This window comes from Anolis carolinensis, chromosome 3 (genome assembly GCF_035594765.1).
Source record: "Anolis carolinensis isolate JA03-04 chromosome 3, rAnoCar3.1.pri, whole genome shotgun sequence".
Classification (NCBI taxonomy): Eukaryota; Metazoa; Chordata; class Lepidosauria; order Squamata; family Dactyloidae; genus Anolis; species Anolis carolinensis.
In genome coordinates, this window is record NC_085843.1 from 66,557,429 (window position 1) to 66,572,104 (window position 14,676).

General features: G+C 42.1%; 1 long non-coding RNA gene across 6 annotated transcripts in view; it reads left to right on the forward strand.

The window, feature by feature from the left end:
• LOC103278377 (uncharacterized) overlaps positions 1 to 14,676 on the forward strand; it is a 526,052-nt gene that overhangs the window by 418,464 nt on the left and 92,912 nt on the right. Inside the window, exon 1 of one of the 6 annotated variants that reach the window (XR_010004186.1) lies at positions 3,834 to 5,332. The exons of the other annotated variants lie outside the window; for them this stretch is intronic. This is a non-coding gene — a long non-coding RNA (uncharacterized LOC103278377). Of the gene's footprint in view, positions 1 to 3,833; positions 5,333 to 14,676 lie in introns of those variants that run through there. 6 annotated transcript variants of the gene reach the window in all.

A 14,676-nucleotide genomic window follows, 5' to 3' on the forward strand; every position in this document is an offset into this window, starting at 1 on the left:
GCAAGCTTAGGTTCAAGTACAGCTATGTAAATGGTTTAGGGATCTTTCTGGGCTGACGAAATCTTTTTTTAATGGTTTGCATGCTGGCAAATAATGCTGGCCTTTCACAGGATATAAAATAAGTATGTCTCTTATGCATATGTAAGCCATATGGAGGAAGGACATGATAAAAAATATGCTAGAATAACATTGAAATGTCTCAGGGTGATTTGTTTTCATGCTAATACTGTTAGCAACTAATGAAGGCAACATTATTATTATGGATGACAACTACAGGACCCATAGCTGCAATAAAATATCCAAAAATTGGACCAAAAAGTGATTATTCAATTTTTAGGTAAATAATTCTGACTTATTCTACAGAACCAGGTGTTACGTGTCAGTGCAGCTTCCTTTTTCAACCAGTAAAGCTATGTAATGAGATAAAGGATTCAGATTCCCACTCTAGATTAGTTATACATTAGAAAAATCAAAAACAGGTGATGCAAGAATTTAATATCACTTTCAAAAATAAATAATTCCAAAGATATTTGAAGGTATTCGTGTTGAAGTGAAATGTATCTGTTTAAGGGGATCAGCTCTCTGAAACTGGCAGGCTAAAATTCAAACAGAAATGGTTTTGTTTTTGTTTTTTTGCTTTGAATTACGTTCACATATTAGTATCATGTGTAAAGTGTCTGTATTTGGGATCCATTCTTGATTGGTTCTCCCTGACAGGTTAGCTGGCTTAAAGCAATGCATTTCTCTGACTCTGCAAAGAACTTCCATTAACCTTGAATGAGAAGGGTCAAACAGCAGCTTCAGTTTATATAGCTCTCTGAGCTTTCAAAAACATTTAGGAATAAAGTGATTGATAGTCACTTGTTGAAAGTAAGAGAAAACCTAATGAAAAATAAATGTGACAGATAAGATGATTTTGAGCACCTTATTGTGCTGTCATTGCTCTTGTCTTAGCTCTGTCTTCTAGAATTTTGATGCATTTGGTTAAAGTAGGTCCCAGAAATATAATTTTAAACAATATTTACCTTTAGTTTTATACAGATTTTTAGAAATTGTTGTTATGTTCTCTTTACATGACAGACATGTCTGCAGCTCATTTCATTTATTGATGATGTTCTCCATAAGGTAGAAAGCTTGAGGCTTGTCTTAAAAATTGAATTTATTTATTTATTTATTTGTTTATTTACAACATTTCTACCCCGCCCTTCTCACCCGAGAGGACTCAGGGCGGCTTACAACAACCGGCAAAATTCAATGCCAAACAGATCAATAAAACAGCAACACATTTAAAACCATTAACAACTATTCATAAAATACAACACATAAAATACATAAAATACATTAGTCAGCTAAAACATATAGTTACTTAAAACCACTTTTCCACAGAACCATTGCACATAAACCTAAATTCAGACCATGTCAATATATTGCTTATTCGTTAAATGCTTGCGCACAAAGCCATGTCTTAACATTCTTCCTGAAGCCCAGGAGAGTTGGGGCCTGCCAGATGTTACTGGGGAGGGAGTTCCACAGCCGGGGAGCCACCACCAAGAAGGCCCGGTCTCTCGTTCCCACCAGCCGCGCCTGTGAAGCAGGTGGGACCGAGAGCAGGGCCTCTCCAGATGATCTTAGTGTTCTTGATGGTTCATAGGAGGAGATACATTCGGATAGGTAAGTTGGACCAGAACCATTTAGGGCTTTGTAGGTCAAAACCAGCACTTTGAATTGGGCTCGGTAGCATATTGGCAGCCAGTGGAGCTGGCTTAGCAGGGGGGTGGTACGCTCCCTGTATGCCGCCCCAGTTATTAATCTGGCTGCCGCCTGTTGTACTAGTTGGAGCTTCCGGGCCGTCTTCAAAGGCAGCCCCACGTAGAGGGGATCCAAATGGGATGTAACCAGAGCGTGGACCACCATGGCCAAGTCAGACCTCCCAAGGAACGGGCGCAGCTGGCGCACAAGTCTTAATTGTGCAAATGCTCCCCTGGCCACCGCCGAGACCTGGGGCTCCAGGCTCAGCGATGAGTCCAGGAGAACACCCAGACTGCGAACCTGTGTCTTCAGGGGAAGTGTGACCCCGTCCAACACAGGCTGTAACCCTATTCCCTGTTCAGCCTTACAACTGACCAAGAGGACCTCTGTCTTGTTTGGATTCAATTTCAATTTGTTCGCCCTCATCCAGTCTGACGCAGCGGCCAGACACCGGTTCAGGACCTGAACAGCCTCCTTAGTGACAGGTGGGAAGGAGTGACAGAGCTGGACATCATCTGCGTACAGATGACACCATTCTTCTGACATTCTCCTGACTGTTTATAAGGATGGATACGAAGTTCAAAGTCAGTATCACTGAGGCTGGATTAAAACTACTGAAGCAGTTTAAAAAATGCTTAATAAGAAAATAATTCACATCTACCACTCCTATTTTGATTTTTGAAGATTTTTAAGCAATGAGAAATGTAGAGAGACATACGTGTCATGTGCTTACATGTTAGTAAGGACCTCATCACACTTGCCACCTGAATCAAAATGGATTGTGGTGAATCCGGTAGTTCCTGATGGGGCAAACCTGTTGCCACATGCCCACATTGCCCAACTTACCCCTAACCCCCCCCCCCCCCCCCCGGGTGGGAAGCGTTTGCTGCTTGGTTTCCCCCATTGTTACTAATGCAACACGGGAAGCCTCCCATGTTGCTGTCATCAATTCCTCTTCAATTGTGCTACGGAGCCCCAACAGAAGTATCTGTACATCGTGGAATGGGAACAATTAGGCTCCATGGCAAAACTGAAGAGGAACTGGTGCATGTTGCTGAATTTTGGCCCATCTGATGAGTTGTAAATCTTTTATGCCAAATAGTGCTGATGCCTCACTAAACTATAGCTCTCATTGTTCCATAGTGGTGAGCCATGGCAGTTTAAACTGACGTCAAACTGCATTCATTCTACAATGTGGATAGACCTTTAGTGTTCCCAGCAGTGTGGCCCATTAAACAGAGCAGATCTGAAAATTTCTATAGAGAAATATAGTCAAGAATAAACTCCGTGAATTACCAAATACAACTAAGAAAATTATCTTCCCTATGTCACATAACCTCCAACATTTCACAGATGAAAACCAGGATACATGCAACCAAGTAATAAAGGAATGTGTTCAAGATGCCAAAATTTATTACAGAGGAAGAAGATAAAAACAAGGAAAAATTGGAACATTTTGCTGGAGCCTCCACTTTTCTCCCCACTGTGAATAAATGAAATGCAAACTACATTTGCATTTTGAACTCAATTTTAGCAACTGAAAAAAGCTGAGGACAACGGGGGAAGTAGAGGAAGTGAAACTGCGACATTTAAAAACAACTGAAAAAATTGGAAAAGAGATAATTTGGTGCTTTCCCTGCCAAATCAGGACAGTTGGAAAGTTTGATAACAGAAGCTGAACAGCCTAAGTGACAGAAAATTCTGGAGCCATGAGATGATGAAGTTCAAAATATAGACTTCACATTGCTTTATTTTTATTTTCAATATCAAAATGTGAAGACCTTGTGGACATAAGAAAAAGCTTATCTGTGATCATAAGCCATGTTGAAGAAGGCATCAAAGATGGTGGGAAGAATTCCACAACAACATCTGGATTTGGAAACTAAGCAAGGTTGATTCTGGACAGAAAACAACCAGGAAAAACAAGGGATCTCTAGGTTGAGTTAGGAAAGAATATTTGTGAATTCTTGAAGAGCACTCAGAAATGTAATAGGAGAATAGGAGATTAGATTAACCAATAGACTGATTCTTTATAAGCCCTTTCTTGTGCAGGGAAATCCCAGATCAGGAAATGAGCAGAAGATGATAGGGACTGAATACATTTGGGGGGGGGGGGACTTTATGAAGGCTTTTTTCCCTTTTCCATCAATTGTAAATCAATTGTAAAAGAGAAGGAAAGTGGTCATAATTTATATATTAAAATAACCCCTCCACCAAACTAGAATAACTTGCAACAGATATAAATTTTCCTTTGAGATTTAGTGTCAGGCATTCTTTTAAAACCAATAGCAAATTTAGCATATTCCTTCTGTAGCTGTGGTTGGGCTTAGAGCCAGAAATAAATACTTCAACAGATCTGTGACAGTGGAAAGGGTTGTATTTGCAGTGTTTTGTGCACATAAACTCAGAGGTTCCTGGAAATTTTACAAAAAATTTAATACAGAAACTATTCACTTTCAATGTATAACCAGATAAGTTAGTCTAAGCATAAGGTCTTTTGAACACATACCAAGAATACCGAGCTTCTTGTCTTTCAGGCTCACTTATTGCTTGTGATTGCATTTCTTCAGCAGCATTCATACTGGTTTCACAGCTGTAGAGGTTATTATATGCCACATGTTAAAAGCAGGAGGCCAAGTCTTCCACAGAACAAACATTTTTCACAATCCAAAAAAACTATCCCAGAAATACAGGAGAGAAATATTGAAAAGACAATTTCCTCTAGTCCTCTCTTATCAAAAAGTCTCCAGAGGGGATAGCCAACATTAGCATATATTACCTACATAGGAAGTGGTAAACCCCCCAAAATTATATTTATATTATATTAGTGGCAGTAGTAGATATGACAATAAAAGAAGAGAAAAAAAGAACAATGTTGCCAGATTTCCCTTTTGATAACAGTTGTAACAAAACTTCAATATTTTTGAAGTTTTGAAAGAAAAAAAAGCATGATAGGTTTAGGGAAAGAAATGAAACCCAGTTTCTCAGCTTGTTCCTCATCTCTAAGTTCCCAACATTCATTTTGTATACAAAGACGTGGGGAGCATCAGTAGAATTAATGCATTTTGATACCACTTTAACAGCTGTGGCTCAATCCTATGGATCACAGGTGTTGTGGTTTTACCAGGTTTTTAGCTTTCTCTACAAAGAGTGCTGGTGCTTCACCAAACTTAAAATTCCAGTATTCCATAACATTGAGACATGGTGGATAAAATGATGTCCAACTGCATTAATTCTACAATGTAGATGCACTCTTGGGTATGGCGTTGGTGCTCAGAGTGCCATGTCTCAGGGGTAATTTATTCATGCCTGAGTAGACCTAGTTCCAATGCCAAATTCCATCTTGAAAAATGGCAGCTTTTCTGCATTCACATTGTGCCTAGGTTTGTTTGTTTTTTTCGTAGAAGCGACTTGAGAACATACTTCAAATCGCTTCTGGTGTGAGAGAATTAGCCGTCTACAGAGAAGTTGCCCAGGGGATGCCCGGATGTATTAGCTGGGAGGCTTCTCTCATGTCCCCGCAAGCTAGAGCCGACAGACAAGAGCTCACCCTATCTCGTGGATTTGAACCAGCAATCTTCAGGTCAGCAACCCAACCTTCAGGTCAGCAGTTAAGCTGGCACATGGATTTAACCCATTGCGCCACTGCGGCTTCCATGTGCCTAGGTGTACATGTAAATATAAAATAAGCCTGTATTATAATATGTGATACACCGCTGTCATATAAAATTAGGAATGTAATTCTTTTCCATATTAAAAGAAGCAATGAGTAATTTTTAACAATTTTCTTTTTTAATAAGTTAAGTTTGATTTTGTTTTCAAAAGTACAAAAATTAACTCCAATAAACAGTACAAAAAAAGAGAAAGAAGGGAAAGATTAGATCCATAAAAGGATATATTAATGACAGCCAACTTAAAGTTAATTTGATTTATAAGTAGATTAGTAATATACATGTTAACATTTATTATAATTATCTATCATAATTATAATTAATATTTACATGTATATCACCAATATATATATTATCACTATCAGAACCACAGCCAATTCATCAGCCCATAACTTCACTGCTACCAATATCATAAAGAATTCTAGGAATGTAAGATCAGGTATCTTCTTTGATTTTTTGTTCATAATGGATCAAAATGGAATCTGCCACTGCATTAAAGTCACCTAATTATTTTGTTCATGCTGTGACAAAAACTTTCTAAGACCATTTGCATTAGAGCCAACTGCCAATTCGCTTATATGCAAAATTCTGGCATTTTAGTTCGTTAATTGATGACAGCCAGTTTTTTACCTACAGGTGTTCTGCATTTTAAAAATTGAACAATGTCATTTTATGCAATGTTATGTGTGTGATAGTGGTTGTTGATATAACTTTATGTGTTATTCTTTTTATACTTATGTACTGTTTAATATTTGAGGAGTTTCTGATTTCTGACTTCAATCAAAGCAGGTTCTTCACTTTGCTTTACATGTTCTTCTTCTTTGACTGCTTGTTTTACTTGTAAGAGTCCTCTGCCACCAGATCTTCTAGGCAGATATAGCCGGTCAACATCACTGCAAAGGTGCAGTGAATGATGAATGGTCATGAGATTTCTTGTTTTTCTGTCCAAATTGTCCAGTTCCGCCTGTGTCCAATTATAATGCCAGCAGTACAGTGTTCCCTCACTACTTCGCAGTTCACTTTTCGTGGATTCGCTGTTTTGCAATTTTTCAATAAACTCTAAAAGACTATTATAAATCATAAAAAATTACAATTTACAGCCTAAGGAAGGGAGGAAGGAGAAGCCAAAAGGAGCCCAAGCGGCAACGGGAGGAGAAGGAGGCGATTTATCAACACACGATTGGTTGATAAAGACTTAAAATAGTATATAACCACTAAAATAATGTATAAATATTAAAATAAATATAGTGTCTCTACTTTGTGGATTTTCACTTATCGCGGGTGATCCTGGAACCTAACCCCACTGATAAGTGAGGGAACACTGTATAACTTATGACAGGTATGGCCCAGGTGTTTATGGCCTTGATGGTGTTGCCTCCATTGAGCATGCTTTTGAGAATTTTTCTGACCCATTGTGTGTATTCCTTGCTGACCACAGTTTTCACATGTTCATGCTTGATGTTGTCCAGTTGTAATATGCCCAGATATTTATAGGCCTCTGTCTGGTGACACTTTATTGTTTGGCCATTAGGCATATTTATGCCCTCACTTTCAATGATTTTTCCTTTCTCCAATGCCACTGTCGAACATTTGTGCAAACCAAACTCCATGCTGATATCAGTGCTAAAAATTCAGACAGTGTTAGTCAGAGACTGGATTTCAGTTTCTGTTTTCCCATACAGCTTCAGGTCATCCATGTACATCAGATGCAAAATTTTGTGAGATTTCTTAGATGTTTGATAGCCGAGATTTGTTTTTTGTAAGATTGTTGACAGAGGGATCAAGGCAATAATGAAAAGCAGAGGGGACAATGAGTCTCCCTGGAAAATTCCTCTTCTGATGTTGACAAGTCCATAGCTTTCATTTCCAACAAACAGTTAAGTTTTCCAGTGCTCCATCATGTTTTCAATAAAGGTGCCAATGTTTTTACTAATCCCGATGGCGTCCAGGCACTTGATGATCCAGCTGTGTGGGAGTGGGTCAGAGGCCTTTTTGTTGCCAATCCACGTCATATGAAGATTAGCTTTTCAGTTTTTACAGTTCTCCAGAATCATTTTGTCAATTAATAACTAGTCCTTTGTACCCCTGCTTTTCCGTTTGTTGCCTTTCTGTTCATCTGGCAAGATTTTTTTCTTCAAGATAGTCTTGAATTCTGTCAGCTATGGTGCCAGTCAGTAGTTTAAACATAGTGGGCAGACAGGTTATTGGCCTGTAGTTTCCAGGTGCTGCTCCTTTTGCTGGATCCTTTTGTATCAGGTATGTTCTTCCATTTGTTAGCCTCACTGATACTTCCTTTCTGCAGCATCTCATTGAATTGTTGGGCCATTTTTCCATGTAAACTAATCAGATGTTTGAGCCAAAATCCATGAAGTTGATCATTACCAGGCGATGTCCAGTTCTTGACTTTTTGCACTCGTTTGCTGATCATTTCAGTTGTTATTTCCATCTGTTCCATTTTGTTCTGTGAGAATTTTCCTTCAAACTCATTTATCCACCCAGCGTTTTTGTTGTCGTTTTTGTTATTTTCCCAAAGCTCTTTCCAGAACTTCGTTGTTGCAGTTTTCTCTGGTTTTTGGTTACTGTGTCTGTTGTTTGGTTCAGACTCTGGTAGAACCATCTTTGGTCTGATTAAAACAGTTGATTTTGTCTGTACTGGATGATTCTGGCTTCATATCTTTCAATTTTTCTGGCTGTTGCTGTAATTTGTTCTTTCACGATTTCCAAAGCTTCTTCAATTTTTCTGGTGTACAGCCAGTACTTTCTGATCAGGTATTGCTTGATTTTGTCATTCTTCAGTTTCTTTCCTTTCATATTTTTCAGGTTACTTGCATCTGATCTAAGATTTTTGATTTTCAACTCTAGCCTGACCTTCCCCTTTGGTTTTCTAGTCGATTTTCTTTGGGGCTGCCTTGGTTGTAGGAGCCGAAGCTCGTCTGTTACTATCACTGCTGCACTGTAGGGATACTGGTTTGATTATTATTATTATTATTATTATTATTATTATTATTATTATTATTATTATTATGTAGAAATATTATTGAAGTATTGTTTTCATGCAGAAACAGATGATTTCTATACTAAACAACCACATATAATTTTGGCATAGTATAAGCCAAATTCAAATGATTGGGATCTTGTCTTCTCATCCTGACACTTGAAAACATTGTTTTCAATAATTTAAAAATATATATTTTCAAATATTCTTCCCAGCCTTAGAAAAAACTTTTCTAGCTGCTAAATAGATGTCAATAAACTCATGCAATTCTATGGAAAAAAGAATATTAACTCATGAGGTGGATAACTTCCACCAGTCTTGTGTTGAATTAGGTATAGCAATGCTCAGTTTCAACCCCCTACTTGACCATGATGTTCTCAAGGGAATTTCAACCCTAACTGATTTCACTGGTTGTTGAGAGTATAAAAGGAGAGAACTATGCATGCAGGAATGACAAGTACCATATTTATTTATTTTTATTTATTTTGTGTCAAAAGCATTGCATAATAAATAAGTTCAAAAGCGATAAAATAAAGGAAATCACAAGTAGCTAAATAGTTTTAGACCAAAAGTGGGCAACAGCAACCGCATTGTCCATGGCTTTGAACAACTCCTCCTCCGTGCATGAGGCAGGGCATTGTGGGCAAGCATACATTTGCGGAGTTGTTTGTTCTGTTCCACAAGGTGGAGTATTCCTCCAGGTAGTGCCACCTTGCCAAGTTGTCTTTTGATCTGCCCACTCCGCTTCTCAGTCTGTTCAGGGACTTCCAAGTTGCCCATTCTTGGTTTGCCCCTGGAGGAAGACCCTCATGGGGGGACATCCAGTTGGGATTGCCTGGTTTAGCTGCCCAGAGGGACACCCTTGCTGTTGCTGGAGGAACATCAAGAGGACTGGTGATTCTCATGAAGCCCTTCCTTGATTTGAGTCTGGTGGGAGGAAGCTGATAGTCATGCAATGGGTGGCTTTCACAATGTTCGACCTTATTTCTCTCACCATTAGCAGCAACTTCCCGTCGCACGACAGGAGGGGCAATGCCAGCTAACTTATAGAGTTTATCAACAGGTGTAGGTTTAAGGCATCCTGTGATTATTCTGCATGTTTTGTTCAGTGCTATGTCCACCTGCTTTGCATGGGCAGACTTGTGCCAGAAAGGACAGGCGTACTCGGCAGTTGAGAAAGACAAGGCCAGGGCTGATGTTCTTATTAATTGTGGGTCTGCACCCCATGCACTGCCAGTAAGTTTCCGCAGGATGTTGTTGCGTGCAGCTACTGTGTGCTTGGTGTTCATGCAGTGTTTCCTATATGTTAGTGTTCGATCTAAGGTGACACCAAGGTATTTAGGATGGAAACAGTGTTCGAGCTCTTGGCCTTCCCAAGTAACTTTCAGTTTCCTGTTGGCTTCACAATTACGTAGGTGGAAAGCACACACTTGTGTCTTGGCAGGGTTAGGCTTCAGGTGGTTCTCTTTGTAGTAGGTGGAGAGATCTTTCAAGGCATTAGTGAATTGGCTTTCAACTATTTCAAAATCTTTTGCTTGTGTTCTTAGGCCTAGGTCATCAGCATATATAAAGCTCTTTGTGAGTGGTGGTTGTGGCTATTTCATGAAGATGTTAAATAAGGTTGGTGCAAGAATGCTGCCTTGGGGCAAACCATTCCTTTGCCTCCTCCATCTACTTTTCCTGCCCTGAAACTCCACATAGGAGCTGCGGTTTTCCAAGAGGGTCTGGACAGTTTTTGTAAAGTCAAAGTCCTGGGTGATATCATAGACTTTGTGTAGCATTGTTCTATGTTGCACCATGTCATAGGCTGCCGCAAGGTCCACAAAAACTGTTCCCATAATGCAGCCTTTCTCATAGCCTTCCTCAATATGCTCAGTCATATGGAGAATTTGACCTGTACAGTTTTTCCCTGGTCTGAAACCTGCTTGTTGTGCAATAAGCTTAGGTTTGATGACAGGTCCTAATCGATTTAATAGCATCCTCTCATAGAGTTTATATAGATGACATAAGAGGGAGATTGGTCGGTAGTTCCTTGCATTGGAGGCATCTTTACCAGGTTTTAAAATGGCAATGATCTTAGTTTTCCTCCATGCTCTGGGAATCTGTTTATGTGCCAAGCATTGATTGTAGAATTTCAAAAGCCAGTTTTTAGCTTTGGGCCCCAAGTGTTTGATTTGCTCTATCATTAAGTCATCTAGGCCAGGTACTTTACCAGTCTTACATCAATTAATGGCTTCTCTGAATTCGTTCAGGTTTAGAGGAGAAGACAACTGGTGGGTTTCAAGTTCTGGCACTCTGTTGATTTTCATCTTTACTCTGCTGCGGTTGGTTTTCCCGTTCTGAATTAGCTGGTGAGCTATCTGGTCTGGTGTCACATTTGCGTGTCCATGGTTGACCAGAGGGTCACTATCCAGGCGTCTCAGCAATTGCCAGGCTTTTCGGCTACTCTTGGACATGTCAAGGTTCTCAAGCAGCTCTATCCAGCAGTCTTTCTTAGCATTAGCTAAGGCTGTAGATAGTTTTTGGCCTGCTGCTATAGTCTCATCGCTGTATGGATTCTCTTGAAATAGTCTGAGATATTCCTATAGCTGGTTTAGCGATTCTTCGTTTAGGCCTGGTAGGTAGCTTGTGTGACAGCCTCTAGGGATTGACAACCTTGAGGATGTTTTCACAGCTTCTACAAACAGGTCATAATTTTCTATAGAAGGTTCTATATCAGAAATAGCAGCTTCCAAGGTTTCTGTAAACTTTGTCCAGTTAGCTTTATTGAAGTTATATCTTCTGCGGAATGGGACACTTTTTGGTCTTACAGCTGCATATGCTACGCAGCATATTGGTCTGTGTTGAGTATTGGGTATCGGGTTTAATACCCTTTTAATGCATTGATGGATTATTCTTTCATTTATGTGATGAGTCATGGGCCATGTAGTCCCATTCATGGCACTGTAGTCCCAGATGAAGAGGAGAACTTGGGTTTTTCACCGTCTCAGTCAGAATTGGAACCTTCCCAGCCAGATTTGGGAACCTTGCACCTGCAAGAGATTTGTCTTCCAGAAGTCTGTCAAACAAGCCCTGAGCCTAAATCTCCTGTGTTTTCTCGCCACGAGTTTTGTAAACAACAGAGAGGAGTTCAAGCGGCCTCTCGCAGGAGTGCTAGGATAGCTGCTAAGAATTTAGCTGATTAAGCCTGTTTTCCATGAGAAACTTTAAGGAGTCATGCATCTGGACTCAGAGATTAGCTTTCGTTTCTGGTTCCCCAGTGAACTGTTCTTTGGTGGGAAAACTAGACCCTATTTAGGTGTTTTACCCACAAAGGGATCTTGCGGAGTCAATTCGTCAGCTACTGGAGTAAGTTGTGTGTGGACAGCGCGCTCCGTTTCCAAGCCTCGTTCCTGTTTCAAGCCTTGTTCCTGATTCCAAGCCTTCGCTCCTATTTCCAAGCCTTCGTTCCCGTTTCCAGCCTTGTTTACCTCCACGGACCTTGCCTTGTTTCCAGGACTCAGCCTTGCTTTGTTTTCCGGATTTTGCCAAGTAATTCCACGGATCTTGTTCTCGCTCCTCGTTCCTTGTTGCCTTGTATCAAGCCTTGTTTCAAGTTATTTCCTAGCCTTGCTCAAGTTCATGGACTAAAGGACCTTGTCATCTCCCCTCACTTTGCCTGGCAAAGTGAGTGTTTCGGTTATTGGATTACAACTTTGGACCTTAATATTTCATATTGGACATTGCTTTCTTGGACTAATTTTGACCTTTCCTGAAAGGTCTACTTCTGGACTATTTCATACACTTGCTTTTATTAACTTTATATATTTCCTTAATAAAGATATTAGATAGATTCTGGCCTCTGTGTATGGTTATTGGTGCTCTGCAGCCTGGGTCGTGACAGTTTGACTCCGCCTCCCTAAGCACCAATTAACCTAGGCCAGAATGTCTACCGGAGCCGGACCGGGAGGCCAGCCACTCAGCTACACCATCGACAAGGAGGAAGTGGATCGCATCCGTGATAAGCTCAATGCGCAGGAGGGAGAAATAAAGGGATTGAAGGAACGCGGAATCCGTCTCCCGGCCCTGGCGTTGCCAACCAAGTTTTCTGGAGAAGCTTCTAAGGTTCATGTTTTCCGTCGCCAATGCCAGGCTTATCTAGAGGCCCGCAATGCCGAGTTTCCCCAAGAAGACATCAAAGTGGCGTGGATCTACAGCCTTTTAGACGGGCCAGCGGCCAACTGGGCGACGGCACTGTTCGACCAAGTTTCCCCACACCTAAGATCAGCGCAACACTTCTTGGATCACATTAAAGCGACTTGGGGGATCGAAGACAATTTGGAGGCAGCCGGCCATAAACTCCGGCGCCTCTCTCAGGGGGACAGACCCTTGTCCCAGTACATAGCCGAGTTCCGAGTGCTGGCCCACAGCACCGGATGGAATGATATAGCCCTCAGAGGACAATTTCGGGAGGGTCTCAACATCGAGATGTTGGAGGAAATTTCCAAGGTGGATCCCCCCCACTCTCTTGAAGCACTCATTGATCAATGTTTACGAGCTGAAGTCATGCTTGCCAACAGAAAACAATGGGTCCGAGGCCAGAGCGGTAGAGCTGGGGTGAAACCTCCCGCTCCCACCAGCGTCCAGCCGCGTCCAGTATGGAGACCCCCACCACCAGCCCCATACCCCAGGGGGAGCGAGGAGGTGCCGATGCAGTTGGGCAATGTGCGTCCCAGGTTAGATGCCGCCGAGAAGGCCCGCCGCCAACGCCTAAATCTCTGTTGGTACTGCGGAAACGGGGGCCACTTCGCCAGAGAGTGCCCAGCCAAAGGGAAGCCCGCCGCCCGTCTGGCGGCGGCGTCCTCCACGGAGACGAAGGCGTCTGAGGCGGCTGGCGCACAGCCGGCGGGGGAAGCCAGCGACCGGGCGTAGAGAGGCTCGCCAACCCGGTCAAAAAACCCACTCAAGAGCCGCCAACCGGGGTCCTATTTCTTCTAGTGGTCACCTTGTGGTCAGCAAAAAAGGGGCCAGTCATGGTCCATGCCATGATAGACTCAGGAGCCACAAACAATTTCATTGATAGAGAGTATGCCGACTCTCTGGGATTACAATACCATGACTTCAAGAATGCCCGTGTGGTGCAAGCCATCGATGGCCGCCCCCTCAAGACGGGTCCCGTAAGCCAGTGGTCGGAACCCACCAGAATGTGGATAAGGGAACATATGGAAGAGATTTCCTTCTTTGTTACCGAGGTTCCCCATTTCCCTGTGATTTTGGGAATTCCATGGCTGACACTTCACGACCCAAGCATCTCCTGGTCCAACAGAGAACTGCAGTTTGCTTCAAAATATTGCCAAAACCATTGCCTTGTAGCCAAGGTCTGCCATGCCACAGACACTGAACCCATTATCACCTTGCCCAAGAAGTACTCAGAATATTGGGATGTATTCAATGAAAAAGAGGCCGAGAGATTACCCCCACATAGACCTTATGACTGTGCCATTGACTTGGTGGAGGGGGCCCCGATCCCGCGAGGACATCTCTACTCCCTGACTGAACCGGAGCAAGAAGCTCTCAGGGAGTTTATAGAGTCAAACCTTCGCAAGGGATTCATCAGACCCTCTCAATCCCCAGCCGCTTCCCCAGTGATGTTTGTGAAAAAGAAACCCGGGGAATTACGCTTGGTGGTGGACTATAGAGCATTGAACAATATCACTAAGCGGAACAGCTATCCCCTGCCCTTAATCTCGGACCTACTAGACCGACTTCGAGGAGCCAAGGTCTACACCAAGCTGGATCTTCGGGGGGCGTATAATCTAGTTCGCATCAGAGAAGGGGACGAGTGGAAGACCGCCTTCCAGACTAAATTCGGATTATTCGAGTCCCGAGTTATGAATTATGGATTATGTGGAGCTCCCGCAACGTTCCAACATTTTGTCAATGACATCTTTCAGGATTATCTAGATCGGTTCTTGATCATCTACCTGGACGATTTTTTGGTGTTTTCTAGATCACAATCAGAACATGAGAATCACGTCAGAATGGTGTTACAACGATTGCGGGATCATGGACTTTATGCCAAGCTGGAAAAATGTGCTTTTGATCTACAAGAGGTAGATTTCCTGGGGTACCGCGTCTCGCCACTAGGGCTCTCCATGGACCCGGCAAAGGTTTCAGCAGTATTGGAATGGCGAGCGCCCACCAACAAGAAAGAGGTGCAACGATTCTTGGGGTTCGCGAACTACTATCGCAAGTTCATTCCTGACTTTGCCCGCTGGTTTG